We start from the raw sequence: 20,923 nt of genomic DNA on the forward strand, positions 1-20,923 counted from the left end.
ACTTAACGAATGCATGAAGGAAGACTACACTCAAAGAGTTATTTAGGAACTTCATGTAAATGCTCCGTAGTATAACTTATATAATTGAGTATATAAAGTGCTTTTAGTATATTAAATATCGTTATGAAATTTGGTACAAGGTTTGGAACAAATTTCATAACATATTCAGTTCAGGGAACCAGGCCAGGGAACCAGGTTAACTGAACAGATTATTCAAGCTGCCGTTTTTATAAAGATTTTATAAAAAGATATTTTCCGAAAAATATTGATTTAAAATATATCCAAGCAGCTAAGAATAAAGATGATATTTTTGGTTAGCTAAAAACTAGGAAGTATTTTATCTTAAATTGATTTTATCTTGTGATCAAATCAATTAAGATAAATACTTACCATAAATCGTATATATCTTATATGCATGATTTAAGGTAACTAGGGTTTAGCTAACTAACCTATAAAACACATCTTATTCTGAATAATCAGAGACGGCTCTCACGCATTTTAATAGAGTTTTATTTTTGAGAGCTAAAAGCTCTAATTCAATTATTAAATGATACACAAGAGCATAATAGTGTTTTAACGTTTTTCTCTATTTGACTTTTCAGAGTTAGATCATTAGAGAGTTCTTGATCTTGTATTAAGTCTTTGACAGAGGGGTTGAAGACTTGGTGAGTGTTTGTGAGTTCAAACACACTAGGAACTTACGAGGGTAAGTTTAGAGCACATTCGGAGTAGAGTGTGGGGTTTACTGGTTCTCGGAGTAGGGAAACAGTAGAGTGTTCTTTGTCTTTATTTTTCGGAGTAGATTAATAAAGGACTTAGAATAGGAGGACGTAGGCCAGAGTTGGGTGAACCTCGTTAAATCTGTGGTGTTCTTTATTGCTTTATTTTATTCCGCTGCATAAGGGAACCAGCACAACTGGTTCCTTACACATAATCCGAAAAGAAGCAAAAATCGCTAACGATTACTTAACACTCAATTCACCCCCCCCTCTTGAGTGCCCATTGAACCTTCAATTGGTATCAGAGCCTAAGCTTCTCGAAAGAGTAACATCTAGAGGAGTTAAGAATGAGTACTCAAGAATTAAGTGCAATCGGTTATGACAACAAGACACCAAAGTTTAATGGAAATAATTATGCTTGGTGGAAGAACAGGATCCAGAATGTTATCATGGGTATTGATTATGAATGCTGGCTCGTAGTTAAAAATGGTCCTAATATCATTCTCAAGACAGAAGCTGATGGGAAACAGGTTCCCAAGAAGGATAGCGAATTGGTCACTGCTGATTACAAGTTGCTGGAGAAAAATGCTAAGGCAATGTCAATTCTACAACAAGCAATAGGTGAGACCGAAACAAATCGTATCTCTGGTTGCAGTAGTGCTAAGGAGATATGGGACACCCTTGAACTTGCGTTTGAGGGAACCAGTGAGGTAAAACGATCTAAAATTGATTTAATCATGTCTAAATACGAATTGTTTGCCATGAATAAAAATGAAAAAATCAATGATTGCTTTCGTAGGTTTATGACTATTGTTAATGATCTTAGATCACTTGGTAAAAATTTTTCTGATGAGGATCTTGTGAGAAAAATTTTGCGTAGTTTAACAGATACATGGACAGCTAAGGTAACAGCAGTATATGAAGCAAAGGATCTGTCAACCTTGTCTTTGGAACAGCTTATTGGTTCCCTTATGACTCATGAGATGCTGATTGACTCTAAGTCTGACAAGGAACCAGCCAGAGGCATGGCACTGAAGGGAACAGTAGTAGAAGAATAAGATGAGATCAGCATGATTGCAAAAAGATTTGAAAGATCTCTTCGTGATCAAAAGAGGAATTTCAAAGGTAAGAATTTCAAAAATACAAAAAAATCTAACTCTTCCTCACCTTCAGGTTGCTTCAAGTGTGGTGAGAAAGGACACATCATTCGTGATTGTCCAAAATGGAAGGACAAGCAATCTCAATCTGGAGATAAGAGGGCTTTCAAGAATGCCATGACAGCATCTATGTGGGGAGAATCTGACTCAGGATCTGATGAAGAGGAAGATACACCTAGTTCTGATGTTTGCTTAACTGCTTTCACAAACATCAAGGAGAACAGCACTGGTCCGGGAACCAGAGGGGGAACCAGTACATTCAAGAAATGCTTGATGGCTAAGAAGGATGTACTACAAAAACATAAGGTAAACCTTGAACAAATTAGAATAGATATGCATGAATATGATAGAGAAAATATGCTCGCTTGTATAGATTCTTTATTGGATGAATGCTATAAATTAGGTGAAACTTATATAACTGGCAAAAGAGAATTAAAAGAAAAACGTAATGAATGTAAAATTGCTATTGCTAGTTGTGATCACCTAGAGATGGTTTGCCATAACTTGAAAAATCAAGTTGCTGAACTAGAAGTTGAATTGGACAAGTGCAAGGTAGAACTAGGAAGGGCAAGATCTTCTGAACTTGACTATCCGAGTGATGGTGAAGAAGATTTGATCTCCTGGTTCCCCAGAGACTTATCAACTACTAGTGAAGTCCTTGATTTTTCAACAGTCATAAGTAAAGCAAATTCTTGCAATAGAACTTCTCTGTTGAAGGCCTTTGAAACATTGGCTTTCAACTTAGAAAATTCTCACAAAGAAATTGCTTCACTTAAAGCTGTTCAGCCCCCTGGTTCTCCTACTGGAATCAGCATTGAAGTCAGCAGTATGATTAATGAATATGAAAGTACTATCTGTAAGTTACATGCTGAATTTAATCAACTAAAAAGTGAAAAGCAATCAGTAGTTATTGACATGTCTAATGACCCTATGGTTTTAGATCTTAACTTACAACTTGCAACTTTAAAAAGTAACTTTGAGTTTTTGAAAGAGAAAAACGAGTTGTTAGTTAAGACACTTGAAACAAAAGAAAGGGAATTGCATGACAGTCATAGACATGTGGATAAGCTACTGAATGCACAAAGAACCTTGGACCATCTGACTTCATCAGGAGGAAACAAAGGAAAATTTGGTCTTGGTTATACTAGACAGAGAACCAGGACTAACTGGTCTCCCAGAGAAACCACCTGGATCAAAGAATATCAGCGAGGTAAGTATGTCATGACTAAAGAGATGCACGTGTGTTTTCATTGTGGTAAGAATGGACATAAGATACATGAATGTCCAGCTAAGAAAATTAGTGCTAATAAGAACAACAAGAGTGTAATGTATGTGTGGAGAAGAAAGGATCAACAAGATGTTAATGTTGTTGAAAAGGGACCCAAGTGTGTTTGGGTTCCTAAAACTAATGTTTGATTTACTCTTGCAGGCTAGAGTGAAGGGAGACACCTATTGGTATTTGGACAGTGGTTGCTCAAGACACATGTCCGGGGATAAAGATCAATTCCTTTCACTAGTGGCCTTTGATGGAGGAAGTGTCACCTTTGGGGATAACAGCAAGGGAACCATCACTGGTTTAGGTAAGGTTGGTAAGACACTTTCTAACGCAATAAATGATGTTTATTATGTTGAAGGCTTGCAACATAATCTCTTGAGTATTTCTCAATTATGTGACAAAGGTAATAGAGTTGAGTTTCAAGCCAACCTATGTCACATAGTTAACTCACAAACAGGAGAACTTGTATGTGAGGGAACCAGGAAGCATGATGTCTACATCACCTTCTTAGATAAAATCCCTCAAGACAAGTCCATCTGTTTGAGAGCTGTTTCTGACAATAATCAATGGATTTGGCATAAGAGGTTTGGACATGCTAGCCTAACACTTCTAAACAAACTTAAAGCACATGACTTAGTGGTAGGTCTTCCTAACATTAAGTATGAAGCTGATAAAGTTTGTTCTGAATGTGTAAGGGGGAAACAGGTCAAAATCTCTTTTAAGCCTAAAACTGTTTTGAGTACCAGCAGACCCTTCGAACTTGTACACATTGACTTGTGTGGTCCCATGAGAGTACAAAGTCGAAGAGGTCATAGATATGTCTGTGTTATGGTTGATGATTATTCCAGGTACACTTGGGTAATGATGTTACACACAAAGGATGAAACGTTTGAAGAATGGGTAACATTGGTGAAACAAGTGGAGAACCAGCTCACCCACAAGCTGGTCTCGGTAAGATCAGACCATGGTACTGAATTTGATAATGCTAACTTTATTGATTATTGTAGGGAACATGGAGTTAATCACAACTTCTCAGCCCCTAGAACACCTCAACAAAATGGTGTTGTAGAAAGGAAGAATAGAACTCTTGAGGAGATGGCGAGGACGATGCTCATTGAGAGTGGTCTCCCAAAGAGTTTTTGGGGAGAAGCTGTTGACACTGCTTGCTATATATTGAATAGAGGTCTCATTAGACCAAAGTTAAATAAGACTCCCTATGAACTTCTTAAAGGTCGAAAGCCCAACATCACATACTTTCGTGTCTTTGGATGTAAATGTTATGTGCATAATAATGGGAAGGATCAACTTGATAAGTTTGATCCTAGAAGTGATGAGGGAATCTTTCTTGGATACTCTTCTCACAGCAAAGCATATAGAGTCTTCAATAAAAGGACTCTTTGTGTTGAGGAGAGTGTCCATGTCATTTTTGATGAATTTAACATGTCTTCTGAGATTGCGCAGGTACAACCTGATGAAGTGATTGGATTGATGGATTTCACGGGGAACCAGTATACTGGTCCCACAGATGAAGTGCAAGCAGATCTAGGCCTACCAAATACTCCACCAGATGATAATGATGAAGTGCCTAGAGAAGAAAATGAAGATAATGAGGACTCTGAAGGGGAACCAAGTCCTGATGGTTCCTCAAATAATAGACAGGTAATGAGTTCAGGGGGAACAGAAGAAGGTACCACCCCTGAACCTGAGGTAAGTAATGATAGAGGAAACAACATGAATGTGAATCCTCCTGGCTCCTCAGAAGAAGAAGAGATTCATGAACATGCTGGTTCCCAACTTAATGAGAAAGCACAAAACAATCTTAATTTCAAAAGTTTTAGATATAAATCTTCTCATCCCACTGATCAAATAATTAGTGATATAAATAAGGGGATTCAAACGAGAAGAAGTGTTTTTCAAAACTTTTGTGCCTTCTATTCTTTCCAGTCTAATGTAGAGCCTACTGACTATAAAATGGCATTGACTGATCCTGATTGGGTACTAGCTATGCAAGATGAGCTAAATCAGTTTTAGAGGAACCAGGTTTGGCACCTGGTTCCCCGTCCAAAGGAAAGATCAGTCATTGGTACTAGATGGGTCTTTAGAAACAAGTTAGATGACCTTGGTACTATAGTCAGAAACAAAGCAAGGCTAGTGGTGCAAGGGTACAATCAACAAGAAGGAATTGACTATGATGAGACGTTTGCACCAGTAGCTAGGCTAGAGGCTATTAGGATTTTAATTGCTTATGCTGCTCACATGAATTTTAAGCTGTTTCAGATGGATGTGAAGACTGCCTTCCTTAATGGCTATTTGAAGGAAGAAGTATATGTGGAGCAGCCACCTGGTTTTGAAGATGCACTGTTTCCCCAGCATGTATACAAGTTGGATAAAGCAATATATGGCTTAAAACAAGCTCCAAGGGCTTGGTATGAAAGACTGTCCAATTTCTTGATGGCAAATGATTACAAGAGGGGAACAGTAGACAAGACCTTGTTCATAAAAACCAGGGGGAAACACTTGATTGTAGTACAAATTTATGTTGATGATATTTTATTTGGTGCTACTAATCAAACTTTGTGTGATGAATTTGCAAATCTTATGCAGAGTGAATTCGAAATGAGTATGATGGGAGAACTAGGGTTCTTCCTAGGGCTGCAGATTAAGCAAACAAATGATGGTATAATGATTCATCAACAAAAGTACTTAAAAGAGCTGCTGAAAAAGTTTTGCATGGAGAACAACAAAGCTTATGATACACCTGTTCCCACATCAACAAAGTTAGATGCTGATCTTAAGGGAAAAAATGTTGAAGCTACGCTTTATAGAGGAATGATTGGTTCTCTACTTTACCTAACAGCTAGTAGACCTGACATTGTGTTTTCTGTTGGTTTGTGTGCTAGGTTTCAAAGCAATCCAAAGGAATCTCACTTGAAGGCTGTTAGAAGGATACTTAGGTATCTTGTGGGAACAGCAGATCTGTTTTTGTGGTACCCCAAAGGCAGTACCATTGATCTCATTGGATATACAGATGCAGATTATGCTGGTTTCCTAGTTGATAGAAAGAGCACATCAGGTATGGCACACTTCCTTGGCTCTTGTCTTATATCATGGGGTTCTAAAAAGCAAAATTCAGTGGCCCTATCCACAGCAGAGTCAGAATATATAGCTGCAGCTTCATGCTGTTCCCAGCTACTGTGGATAAGGAACCAGCTGAAAGATTTTGGTGTTATTTATAAAAGTGTTCCTATTTTTTGTGATAACACTAGTGCAATCAATATTTCAAAGAACCCCGTGCAACACTCCAAGACCAAACACATTGAGATAAGACACCATTTTCTAAGAGACAATGTGGAAAAAGGATTGGTGGAGATGTTGTTTTGTAAAAGTGAAGATCAAATAGCTGATATCTTCACAAAGCCTTTATGTAGAGAGTCCTTTTGTAGGTTAAGAGTCCTTTTAGGTCTAGTTAGATTTTAGGAGTTGGCTTCAATTATTTCCTTCAATGATTGGCTAGAATAGGTATGCTTTTGTACTGATTGTGTATATAACTATGTTGCTTACTTACAAATATTGTGTAAATAACCTAAGTGGATTATTGTTGTATAAGAACAGGAGAAGTTATTTTGAAACATGCTGAGAATAGAATGACTGGTTCAGTACAGGTACCAGCAAGAGGAAACAGCAGTTCAGCTCTGATATGTCATCCGAAAATATTTTATTTTTGGAAGATTACTATAAGATAATTTCTTTTTGCAAAGAATTATCTTATTTCAGTTATTCTTATCCTACAAAGAGGCAAATATATTTAATTGCCTAATTTATAGTTGGTTGATTTTTTTTTTTGGTAAAAAGATAATTACCATATTTTAAATTTTCAATTTTTGAAATTATCTTTTCCGTTTATTTTGATTCTCAACCGGCTAGTTTTTGGAATTCATATGTTGTGCAATTAATATAAATACACACTAACACATTGATACAGTTTCACATCACATCATCATTGAATTCATCCTCTCTCTCGTTCAACAGTGGTACCCTAATCACTGTTCACTCCGTTTTCATCTCTCTCAAATTCCTACTAAATTTTGAAGCTTGTTTGCTACAATGGTAAGGAAATCAGCCAAGGCTTCAGCTAAGAAAGGAAAGGAGAAGACTCAAGCAAGTGAGTCCACTCAATTGAAGGAGACCACCATCACTGAAACTAACCCTGCTCCGACTTTATCGAGCAATTCACTTCCTACTACCACAAAGAACCCATCACCAACTCCGTCTCCATCTTCTAAATCTCCCTCACCTTCACCTCCCAAAAATGCACCTTTACCCAAAACCCCTGAGGCTGATGATTCCATCATCAAAGAACCTGCCTCATCTCAGGGGGACCAGCCCAAAAGCGCTGAAGAATTCTTCAATACTGTTGGAGAAAGGGAAGAGGAGGAAGTTAGAAGTGAAGAAGCGGATCTACAGATTATTGGGCAGAAAAAGGGGACTTCAAAACCCTTGGTTCACAGCAGAGTGACTAGGTCTTCCCTGAAAAACATTGGCGAAGTAGTAGTGGAGGAACAATCGATGGATTCTGCTGGTACCAAACGAAAGAGAACAACACGGAAGTCTACAAGAGGTATGTCAGTAGAATCTCTATCTGTTGGTATGACTGATTTAGGTTCTAGGGTTGTGCTATCTGGTTATAAAACAGAAGTTGGTTATTTTGATGAAAGTGCCTTAAGTGATGTGAAAGAGTTGTTAGAATATCAAGGTTGGATGGCTTTGTTTGATGTCTGTGATGCTAATATTGATGGTGTTAGAAAGTTTTATATAAATTTGAAACAAATGGTGGATAGGTCGTTAGGATCAGCTGTGAATGATGTTGAAGTAAATGTGTCTGTTGCAAGTTTGGCTGGGTTGTTGAATATACCCAGAGATGGTTTTGATGAGTATTCTGGAGATGGATGGCCCACACTTATTGGGGTCAGTCCAGATGAAGTGCATGACTTTGTGTTTGGAGGGAAAGTTCCAAAGAAAGATGGAACTTTTAAAACTGGTAGCTTGAAGGAACCAGTGATGCTGGTTCTTCATTCTTTGTGTGACAAGATGATTATTCCTCGAGCACAAGGTAGGGGTTTTGTGCGCATCATGGAAATGGTGCTTATATATTTGCTGATGAATAAGATTAAGATAAATCTCCCTTCCCTAATGATAAACCATATGATGAATTGCTATAATTCCTCCCACCATTCTCTTCCTTATGGTTCTTACATAACTAAGCTTCTTAAAGAGAATAATGTTTCTCTTAGTGGATCAACTGCTCCTGTAATAGTGTTTACCAAAGGTATTCTGAAACAAAAGGGGTTGATCATAAGTGCTGGGGTGTTGAAGTTTAGGGAGGAGGAACCAGTAGAGACTCCTAAGCCTGCCAAGAAGAAACAGAAGGCAGAGGAACCAGTAGGTCAAAAGGTTATTCTTAAGAGGCTGGAGAGTCAGGAAGAGAAGATGAGTGCTGTAGGGGATCAACTTAGCAAGTTAGTGACCTTAGTGGAAGGTTTATCTACTTCGTTTATTATGAGGATGAGCAAGTTAGAGAAACAGGTTGCTGGTAGTTCTGGAATTGAGAAGGAACAAGTTGAGGAGGACCAGCAAACAGACCAGCAGGAAGATGACAATGAAGAGGAGGAGAACCAGGATGAAGCAGTTGAGGAGGCTGACATTGAAGAAGAGGAAGAAGATGATGAAAATGATGATGATGATTGAATCTGTTTTCTTTTTCATTTAGCCTACCTTTATTATATTATATTCTGAATAACTGATTCTGTTGGACTGTTTTTATTCCTCCCAATCCATGAATTTGTTTTGATATGGATTTGGGCTCTATCGTTTACTTTTGATGGTTTGTATTAAACTATGATCTTTATTGTTGGCATGGCTTTACTTTGACTAATCTGACCTTCTTTTGCAGCACTTTATTTGTATAATGGTTGATGCCATTGGATGGTTTAGCACGTTACTTTATGCATAAGAGGCTACTTTTGCATATCTTTTTAATGATGCCAAAAGGGGGAAAATAGTTGAAGTTGAAGCCTATAGTCTTTACTAGTTTAGATTGAGTCGTTTTTGAGTCTTTTTACTTTTACTTTGACTTTATTTTATTTTTTGTTTCTGTTTAGGGAACCAGTTGGCTTAACTGACTTGTTCCATTGAGTCTTGAGTCCTTGAAGTTTTTGACTACTTTCTTTTGAGTATGTTCACAGGTGCAGAAACTTCAAATGTTTGTCATCATCAAAAAGGGGGAATTTGTTGAGTCCCTTAGGTTTTGATTGATAGTTTTGAATGATGACAAACAACTAAGGGAAACAGGTCTTTGAAAGTGTTCAATACAGTTGGGGGAACCAGCTAAAATAGAACACTGTTTCCCTAGATAAGTTATTACTTATATGAGATATTTGTTGAACTAACTTATCTTTATACAGGGAACAATTAGATGATGAATGAGCTATGCACTGGTAGGAAACCAGTATAAACTGTTTTCTCAAACTGCTTTTATGAAAGGCAGTTACTTATTTAGTATTGTACATTAACTTTGTTGAATGTGCAGTATCTAAGTTGATTTCTAAGACTGGAAGCTTGAAAGAATTTTCGATCAACTTAAAGGAAGGTCCTTTGGTCAATAATTGAGTTCATTCATGGAAGCTTTCAAGACTTAACGAATGCATGAAGGAAGACTACACTCAAAGAGTTATTTAGGAACTTCATGTAAATGCTCCGTAGTATAACTTATATAATTGAGTATATAAAGTGCTTTTAGTATATTAAATATCGTTATGAAATTTGGTACAAGGTTTGGAACAAATTTCATAACATATTCAGTTCAGGGAACCAGGCCAGGGAACCAGGTTAACTGAACAGATTATTCAAGCTGCCGTTTTTACAAAGATTTTATAAAAAGATATTTTCCGAAAAATATTGATTTAAAATATATCCAAGCAGCTAAGAATAAAGATGATATTTTTGGTTAGCTAAAAACTAGGAAGTATTTTATCTTAAATTGATTTTATCTTGTGATCAAATCAATTAAGATAAATACTTACCATAAATCGTATATATCTTATATGCATGATTTAAGGTAACTAGGGTTTAGCTAACTAACCTATAAAATACATCTTATTCTGAATAATCAGATACGGCTCTCACGCATTTTAATAGAGTTTTATTTTTGAAAGCTAAAAGCACTAATTCAATTATTAAGTGATACACAAGAGCATAATAGTGTTTTAACGTTTTTCTCTATTTGACTTTTGAGAGTTAGATCATTAGAGAGTTCTTGATCTTGTATTAAGTCTTTGACAGAGGGGTTGAAGACTTGGTGAGTGTTTGTGAGTTCAAACACACTAGGAACTTACGAGGGTAAGTTTAGAGCACATTCGGAGTAGAGTGTGGGGTTTACTGGTTCCCGGAGTAGGGAAACAGTAGAGTGTTCTTTGTCTTTATTTTTCGGAGTAGATTAATAAAGGACTTAGGATAGGAGGACGTAGGCCAGAGTTGGCTGAACCTCGTTAAATCTTTGGTGTTCTTTATTGCTTTGTTTTATTCCGCTGCATAAGGGAACCAGCACAACTGGTTCCTTACACATAATCCGAAAAGAAGCAAAAATCGCTAACGATTACTTAACACTCAATTCACCCCCCCTCTTGAGTGCCCATTGAACCTTCAGCCGATTTCTGCATAACTGTGCTCGGTCTAACCGGGCGAGAACCACCCGATCGGGCAGGTGGAATAAATGGCTTAGCTTTCTTTAATTCTTCGTAATTAGCAGCTCACAGCAACCCTTCTATGCTCGGTGCAACCGGGCAAGCATGGCCCAACCGGGCACAGCAGGGTTAAATGCTTTATAGCTCGTTCTTAGCTTGGCTCTCCATCCTTGCTTCACTAACATCTCCATATACAATTGAAACGTGTCCGAATCATACAAGAAACTCCAAATTCCTGTAAAACTTACAAAAACACATCGAACACACTAGAGAAGAGATTGTTAGCGAGAAACGGCTCTAAAGAGCCTAAAACCGAGCAAGAATATGATGTAAAGTCGGGATAAATCAATGTATCAAACGTGTAAATCAGCTGCTTGATGTTAACATGTTGAGTTTTAGTGCTCTTAATGTGTCCATGGCCCAAGTTGGGTGGTCAATTGAGACAACTTACATGGATGTACTGATGTGCTTTTAACTTTGAACTTTTGTTGTGATTGAGTCTGGAGCCTAGTTTTGGTTGACTCATTGTTATTTTACACTGTTGGTGTATGTTGAATCTAACTCATTTGAGTGGTTATTAACCAGGTGATTCAGAGACGGGCTGAGTGTGGCTCTGAATGTCATTTGTCCAGATATTCTTTGAGTAGGGCTCTGAAGTGATTCTTAACTGAACCTAGAATCACTAGCTTGGATACTCATAGAACAGGATTGATAATGACATCAAAGGAAAGGTTGAGCATTGCTCTTAATGTCTCTAGCCTAGTGGCTCAGGAGTAGGGAGTAATAGTGATCTTAAGTGATCTGGAACTACTAGTCCAGATATTACTTGAGTAGGGACTGATAGAGACACCGAAGAGTTGAGGTTGGGTTTAACCCTTAATGCATCTTGCCTGAAAGCTCGTTGAGCTGCGGCTAGACGGTGAACTGTTATAAACGGTGCACCGTTGAATGATAGAGGTTGAACTTAAATATTCTTAATGTTTAGTTCCATTGCATGAATGATCCTTGAATTTGCAAGGTGCATGTGAGTTTCACATGTCTGCATGAATAGTCCTTGGATTTGCTGGGAATGCTGAGAACACCTACGTGGGTACGAAGAGTGGCGCTCTTCTAGGGAGGATTGGGCGTGATCCTTCTGAAGTACTCATGAGATCCCAAGTGTATCCAAGATTTGCGGAATTGCTTAAACTCTAAAGTCAAGGTATGTGTTTACGAGGTCCCTTCCTCGCTCCTAGGTGTTCAAATCTTAAGATACTCACTAGGGAAGTGTTGAAAACCTTGTACACTAATGTGTTAGTTCAAATCTCCGGATACTAGCATTTAAGAACTAAGACTTTCATTTGCTGTTCAAATTTCATAATCTTTGATCTGTTTGCATTAGTGGGGGATTGTTGGAGTTAGTAATGCAACCGGAAAGGTTTTATCTTAAACTTAATCGAGTTGGTTTGTCCGACCGAGCAGGTTAGAGTAACTCCTTGGTTGAAAACTCATTATTGTACAATTGTCCGCTACATGGTCGTGTACCTTGTACTACATGACCGTGTGATATACATGGTCGTGTACCTTACTCTACACGGTTGTGTGGTTTTGCAGACAAACCTGTCTACACGGTCGTGTACCCTCTTCTACATGACCGTGTGTGTCAGATATTTTTTAGAGTGGCTATCAGTTGGGCCTAGTTGGGCACAACATAAACTGATAGGTTGTTTGGATTTATTGGTTTCCTTGTATTGGAGCTTTATAAATACAAACAAGAGCCTCTTCAATAAAATAACTTTCGAAAACCCAAAACACATAAAACACAAACCTACCCTTTGAGATTTGAACAGTTCTTGAGCAATTCCAACCTTCGAGTTCGGGTACACAGATTGCGGAGGTCGTTGTGTAAAACTTGGGGGGCGTGCGTCACCGGAAAACCTGTACTGGTGGTGGCGTATTTCGCTTCTAAGGGAGTGGGTACCAAACCACGACACAACATAAGGAGAATAGGTCTTCGATTTCGAGTATGACGATTTTGTTCCAGGGAAGTTCTTGATTTGGCTATTATTATTCTTGGAATTAACAGGTATTTTTTTCCAATAGTCTAATTGTTAAGTATTTTGTTTTCTTACTCATGCCATTGGATAGGTTGTATTCTCGAAGAAGGCAACTGTCAAGCTCCTTGTGGCACAGTGGGCATATTTCATCAACAACGCTAATCAATAATTTGAAAGCTCTTCTATACACTAATGTCTTGTGCCATTCATCACCATATAATCACTGCTCGGGCAAAGTGGAAATCAAATACTACGAGGTTCCTGATTACAATTCAACAAGGCAGCTGTTAGCAATGGCAGTGGAATAGGGAACTTGTACTCTGGTTACACGAGGATGAATCATGGGAAATACGCTGTCAGTGATGTAAGAGCTCACATTGGGACAAGCAACCTCGTATGGGATTATTTCTATGCAACTGCCGATGTCAGTTTTGGCTCATACGACCCTACTGATTGGAACTCCCCATATGTTGTTTCTGTCAAACCACTGCAAGAAGTTACTTAGTATTCAAGCTGGTGAAGTTTATCCCAGCAGAAATGAGGACAGAAAACTGAGGAGGCAAATAAAGGGATGCTCAAAGTATTTGACATTCAATCGACTTAAGAATCCACCCTAATCGATCGGCTACTTTGAGCTTAGTTCCCACATTTGAAAAGCTTATGTCTTTATGTAGAACGAAAAAGACAAGAAGCACTTAATGTACTTATTTATCTTTCCTATTCTTTTTCAGAAGCATTTTTGCAAAATAAGTTGAGCATTACCGTACCTTGACTTTTTATTTATTTATTTATTTAATTTTTGTACGGTTGCAGAAGTTAATTACTTATTTATTTATTTACTTGCTCTTAAGAACATAGTTCAAGTAAAACAATCAGCATAGAAACTTTACGGTTCTTATAAGGTGAAATATTGTACCAACCGATCACATAATCTAGAATTTGTCGTTAATATAATATCTATTTCACACCATAGATATGTTCATTTATTTGTGAATTACATGGAACCATGAAATGAAAGTGATAGAATGAGTTAGCAAAGGGGAAAAAAGGGCTAAGTGGGAAAAGACTTGTAGAAAAAGGGATGGGGAAAGGAGGAGTTGACAAAAATAGCGAGTTAAGAAGACAAATAATTGCCAAATTCCCTTAAGAGATTGACATTATAAGGTGAAAAAATGCAAAATTAGAAAATGAAAACCTAAAGAAAATATAGGGTTAGAGTGAGGAGCACTAGAAAACCCAATGAAAAAGGAAACCTGTAGGTAGGAGTGAGTGTGCATGCAGTTTAAGGAGTGGAGCACTAGTTCTTTAACTCGGTTCAAGAATATATCAAAAGTGTTATTAGTAAAGATTGTGTGTGTGTGTGTGTTTTAGTGTGTTTGTGTGTGTCTGTGAGAGAGAAGAGAAATATAAGTTATGAAGCTATTAAAAAGGAGCAAGGAGAAGAGGGAGAAATAAAGAGATCGAGACTGAGAAAAAGAAAGAGTGTTTGGGGAAATAAAGGGTGGGTTCCTTTGCCTGGTTACACCTTTTACAAATGCTATTTGAAAAAGGAAGATCACATGTAATAATTTTTAATACACACATTAATAATCACTCTTATCTCTTTAGCTCCAATCTTATTAATTTTGTATACTTAAATCAACCTTTTATAACTAACCTCAATTAGAATTACGATTTCAATTACTTACTCAAGAAATACAAAGTTGTTATTACATATAGAAATTACGAAAGACAACCATAATTAAAATTCCACGAAAATAATTTGGTTGAATTAGGGATGGAGGTGCGGTTGAAGGCGATGACGGGTTTCTAGAAGAGGCTTAGATGTTGATAGTGAGAAATTGGCTCAACTTTTTAATAGTGTTGGTATTTTTGAGATTAATAATGATGTAATTTCAAACTCTTAAAAAAGAGCAAGGAAAAGAGACAAAGGGTTGAAAGAGAGAGTTTTGTGAAATAAAAAACGGCAAAATACTTTTTAGAATGTAATTGAGTAAGGAGATGATAATACTTTATAGAAACTTTCTAAAGTACTCAAAATCATAAAAAGACGAGTGAAAGGAAGTTTTTTAAAGCATTTTAAATCATAAAATCTATCTATCTATCTCTCTCTCTCTCTCTCCCTCCCTCCCTCTCTCTTAAGTGGTTGTCATCTCCTTACTTAATTATTTAATTACATTCTAAAAAGACGAGTGAAAGGAAATTTTTTAAAGCTAGAGAGAGAGAGAGAGAGAGAGCCCACTTAAGAAAGATCATTCAAGAGATACCACTTAAGAAAAATTACTTAACAAAAAGAGATAGACCACTTAAGAAATACCACTGAAGAAAATCAAAGGAAATCAACTTAGAAAAAAAAGTTACGAAATGCTAGAGAAAGCGAGCGAGACAAAGAGAGAGAGCGAGAGAGAAAGAGAGAGATATAGACAATTTAAGAAAATTAGGGCAATTAGATTAGGAAAATGCAATTAGCTTAGGAAAAGGCTTACTAAGATGCTATAGAGGGAGACTACTTATGAAAATTACTTAAGAAATCAGGGCAATTAACTTAAGAAACATAGAGCAATTAGCTTAGAGGAGGGAGAGAGAGAGAGAGAGCACTTAAGAAAATCATAGCTTAGGGGGGGGGGGGGAGGAGAGAGAGAGATCACTTAAAAAGAAAAATCACTTAAGAAAAATATCACTTAATGAAAGAAAGATCACTTAAGAAAATCAAGAGACCACTTAAGAAAGATCACTTAGCTTAGGAGAGAAAATCAAGGCAATTAGCTTAGCAGAGAAAAACTTATTAAGAGATGGAGAGAAAGAAAGAGTAAGTGAGAGAGACCAATTAAGAAAGATCACCTAAGAATTTAGGGCAATTAGCTTAGGAAAACACAATTAGTTTAGGAAAAAAGGCATACTAAAATGCAAGAGAAAGAGATAAAGAGAGATTTCCAAGAAATATCACTTAAGAAAATCATGGCAGTTAACTTAAGAGAGAAAAAGAGAGAGACACCACTTAAGAATTATCACTTATGAAAATCGGTTCAATTGGCTTTAGAGAGATGAGAAACCAATTAAGAATGATCGAATAACAAAATCAACCCAATTAGCTTAGAAGAGAGAGAGAGAGAGAGAGAGAGAGAGAGAGAGAGAGATCGCTTAAGAAATATTATACAAGACAATTGGGGAAATTAGTTTAGGAAAACACAATTAGCTTAGGAAAAAGGCTTAGTAAATTTCAGGAGAAAGAGAGACCACTAAAGAAAAATCACTTAAGAAAATTAGGGAAATTAGTTTAGAAAAACACAATTAGCTTAGGAAAAGACTTACTGAAATGCTAGATAGGGGGGGGGGAGAGAGAAAGAATACTTAAGAAATTAGAGAAATTATCGTAGGAAATGGTTTACCAAAATGATGGCATATCACTTAATTATGCTAATTACGTTTTCTTAAGCTAATTTCTTAAGAAAAATCAATTGAGAGAGAGAAAGAAAGAGAGAAAAAGAGAGAGAGAGAAAGAGAAAGAGAGAGAGAGAGAGAGAGAGAGAGAGAGAGAGAGAGACTATTTGAGACAAACAACTTACTATATATTTGGATAAAGAAAGGGGAACGAAAAGAAGAAGAGGGAGGAGAAGAGGAGGGGAGAGAAAGGGAGGAGAGGGAAGAATGGTGAGTTTTCCTTCCAAATCTCTCCATTGTTGGAGGGATCAATTTCCTACAATTTTATCCCTCCATTTCTCTCCCCTCCAATTCCCTTCCTTCCTCATTTGTTATTATCCAAATGAAAGATACCCTATCTCTCCATTTCCCTTCCCTTCCTTCAATCCAAACACACCGTTAAGAAAGATCACTTAACAACAAGAGAAAGACCACTTAAGAAAATAAGATAAATTAGCTAAGGAGAAAGTTACTAAATGCTGGTGAGAGAGAGAGAGAGAGAGAGAGAGAGAGAGAGAGAGAGAGAGAGAGAGAGAGAGATCACTTAAGAAAGATCGATCACGGAAAGAAGAAAGAAAGATCACTCATGAAAAAGATCATTTTAGAAAATAAAGATCACTTCAGAAAGAGAGAGAGAGAAACCACCTAAGAAAGATTGCTTAAGAAAATCAATTCAATAGTTTAGAGGAAGAGAAAGACCACTAAAAAAAGATCACCTAAGAAAATTAGGGCAATTAGCTTTAGGGAGAGAAAGACTACTTAAAAAAAACAGGGCAATTAGCTATGAGAACACAATTAGCTTAGGGAAAGGTTTACTAAAATGCTTAAGAAAACACAATTAGCTTGAAAAAACACAATTAATTTAAGAAATATCACATAAGAAAGACCACTTAAGAAAATTAGAGCAACTATTTTTAAAAAAATGAAAACTAATAATCCTACCTTTACTCCATCTTCCATAAATAATTCTACCTTTCGATCATTCCAAAACAATCCTACCTTTGACAGGGATCTTTCATTAACACTCATTAAATACAAACGAAACATAATTGACATCAATCAACCTTATTCAAGACATAAACATCAAAGCAGCATTGCCACGGTTGGGCAAGGTTTAATTCTATTTTATATAGTTCCAGACTAATATATTACAACAATTTTCTTATACATCCTATCGACTTCCACACTAATAAATTCCATTCTTGCACGAGATTGATAGTTATGTGTTATTTTCTTTGATGATATATTTAATTATTAACATATTACAAATAATTCCGGGCTAAAGAGTATACATTCATTTTAGCATTACACATAAGTAGGGGTGTTCAAAAATCGGTCCGGACCGAAAAAATGACCCGGACCGGACCGGACCGAATAAACCGGTCTGGTCTTCGGGTTGTGAAATTTATTTTTTCGGTCTTCGGTCCAGTCCGGTCCAAAACCCTATAAAAATCGATCTTGGACCAGACCGATTTTTTGCTAAAAAGTTATGCACAAAACCTTAAATAATTTTTTATATTATCCTTAATATGCTTAGAAAAATTTAATTATATGAGCTTTTTTGTACTATTCATACAGAAAAGACGGTATAATAATGTTTTTCCCTTATTATTTTTTTAGTTTTTCATAAATTATTAAAAATTTAGATTTTTTTTAAATTTTTTTTTAAAATCAGTCTAAAGCAGTCCGTCCGGGTTTTGGACTGGTTTTTTTCGGTCGGGTACGGATTTGGTCCCAGCTTAATCGGTCCGATTTTCGGTTCTTAAAATTTTTATCTTCATTCTGGTCCGGGTTGGTCTGGTTAGGCCTTGGACCAATGAACAACCCTACACATAACATTACAAATAACCATTGTTTAATTTATAGCCTTCTAATTACTCAATGTTCCATTAAGCATTTTGGTTGATATGATTACAGATAAAGTTGTTGTCACTTTTATAGCTTTCATTAATTTAACAATTGAAAACATATAAACCTCAATTAGCAATTGGAAGCAAACTTTATTATCGTTTAATAAACACAAAACATACATAATTAACATCAAACAACCTTGCCCAAGACATATACAACGAGGCAATTTCGCCACGGCGCGCTACCACAACTAGTTTGTGCAAATATGTAGATGACCATGAGTATAATTCATGGATGTGTATACAATATTCTTGTATTAAATGAAACATATTTACGTGTGATTTTGTTAAATTTGTACTGTCTTGATGTTTAAGTTTAAAATAAATGTCAAATTAATGTATGCAATCCATGTCTATTAGTCTCTTATTTTTATTATAGGTGTACAGATCTATATAGAGACAATTAATGATGTAGATGAGATCTAATCCCATTCCAATGATTTATTTACTATCACTACATATCTTATCTTTAAAGTTGTGTCTACCCACTAGATCGTCTATTTAATTGTATGATTGTCAATCTTTATAAAGAGCCATTGTACCCTAGCACAATTTCTGCCCCTTTGACTTGAAATTACTATTATCTCTGTTTCTTTTCTATGGATATATTTCTATTTTGGACGACATTTCCAGGCTTTGGTTACAATTTCTAATTACTCCATATAATTTTACACACTTATTTTCATATTTTACTACATTTAATGCAACTAGCTATTTCTATTTACTAAAATATTCATATAATCGCAAATTATCTATATTCTCATTTACTAAAATATTTATCTATTCCCATTTACAAAATATTTGTCTACTCTGAAAATAAATATTCACAGGTCATTTACCTACGCTGAAAGTATTTTTCTTAATACTTGTGAAAAAAACCCAAACGTAAGCATAGAAAAAAAACCCGGAGAGAGTGCCAATAAGATGTATGGTGTGAATTTAGGAGGAAAACTTGAGAATCTTTGTGCTAATTATTAATTAATTTTGTACTTTATTATCTACTGTAATCTAGAAAGATTAAATCAATGTTAATCGTGCAGATTATATTAATGCATGAACTCAACAGTGACTAAACAAACATTAGCATATACGATTTTCAGAGTTGTACGTTAGCCTTCCTTTAAGCTTAGGGCTTATTTGTTTGACATAAAAAAACATGGGAAGTGAAACTTCCTAGGAATTGCAAGTTTTGTGTGTTGTTTGGTTGACAAAAATTTGTTGAAATGGGGGAAGTGGAACTTCCTACGAATTTTGAGTTCTCAAAAATTTGCAATTCTTGGGAAGTTCTAATTCCCAAGTAAAGCTGGGCACGGTCCGGGCGGCCAGGCACAGCACGCTGGTTGGCGCGGCACGGCACGGCCCACCAGCTGGCCCGGCACGGCACGCTGGTGGCCAGGCGTGCCATAGGTCGTGCCGCGTACAAGCCAGCCAGAAAACAGGCACGGCACAGCTCGAGCCTGCCATGCTGGCCCGTTTTTTGGCACGTGGGCGGCTCGCCAGGCACGGCCTGGCCCGCGGTTTTAGACGGTTTTTCAACGGAAATAAACAACTATTATAGCCGTTGCTTGTGCTCCCCTTCAATGGCTAATTTTTCTATAAATACCTCATCTCCCTTCAATTTCAAATCACAACTCATCTCTTCTCTTAATCTCTTATATTCTCTTTATCTCTTATATTCTCTAGTTATTATTTATTAATATTGAAAAAATTAAAAGTTCGTAATCGTAATTAGTGGAAAGTGTTTCGGGGTTTTTTGAATGTCCTGCGGGAGAGTTACAACACCAAGACTGGCCTCTGGACGCCTGTACCTGCAAAACAACGGAGACTCCTGTGGGTGGGAGTTCCGCCTCCGGCGATCAAGTTAGAACGTGTTCGGATGTAAAAAGAGCGGAAAGTAAAAGGGATCAGACTCCTCTTAGGAGAGAAGTGATCATCCGGTTATCTGAGATAACCTCAAAATTCGAGCCTTAGCTCTCAAGAAGTGCAATTAAAGCTGGAGTTAATGCTCAACAATTAACGTTCATCTGTGTTTAATAATCTCTCAATGATGTTCCTCAGGGGGAACATGTCCCTTTTATAGGATCTCGTAATGCGGGCCCAGTACTAGGTTTTAGAAACCTAGGACTGACTGGGCTTGCCTAGGTATTTGGGCCGTTAAAGGCCACTTTCCTAGTTGGCGATCTGTCTGCCACGTGTCGTGGCCTGATTGGTCCACCTTGGACCTCTCACGAGGTGACATGTGGCGGACTCTGGTTGGTCCACGTGGATGACACGTGGCAGGATTTCATTAAACCACGAGGCGGGAAAAATCCCATAATCATTTGCCCTTCACAGGGGTGACGTGGCTTGCCACGTGGCGCCTGTGACAGATGTCACACTCTGATTGGCCAATGGTTTTACCATTTGTTTTTTTTATAGGGGATGTCCAAATCATTTGTTTGGACATTTCCGAAACATTTAAGACAGAACTTCTTGACTTTGAGAACTTTTTCCTTTTCTGAGAAAGAACAACTGCCGCTTGCTACCAGACCGCATGTTCCCACAGCTGCCAAAGATTTTTCAAGCACCTTCATCTCTATGGACCAAAGGTAACCACCTGTTTTTTTTCGTGCATTCTCTTTGTTTCTTTTTCTTTTTGAAAATAGTTTCTCAAAAGCACACGGCAC

Source organism: Chenopodium quinoa, unplaced genomic scaffold (assembly GCF_001683475.1).
Source record: "Chenopodium quinoa cultivar QQ74 unplaced genomic scaffold, ASM168347v1, whole genome shotgun sequence".
Taxonomy (NCBI): domain Eukaryota; kingdom Viridiplantae; phylum Streptophyta; class Magnoliopsida; order Caryophyllales; family Amaranthaceae; genus Chenopodium; species Chenopodium quinoa.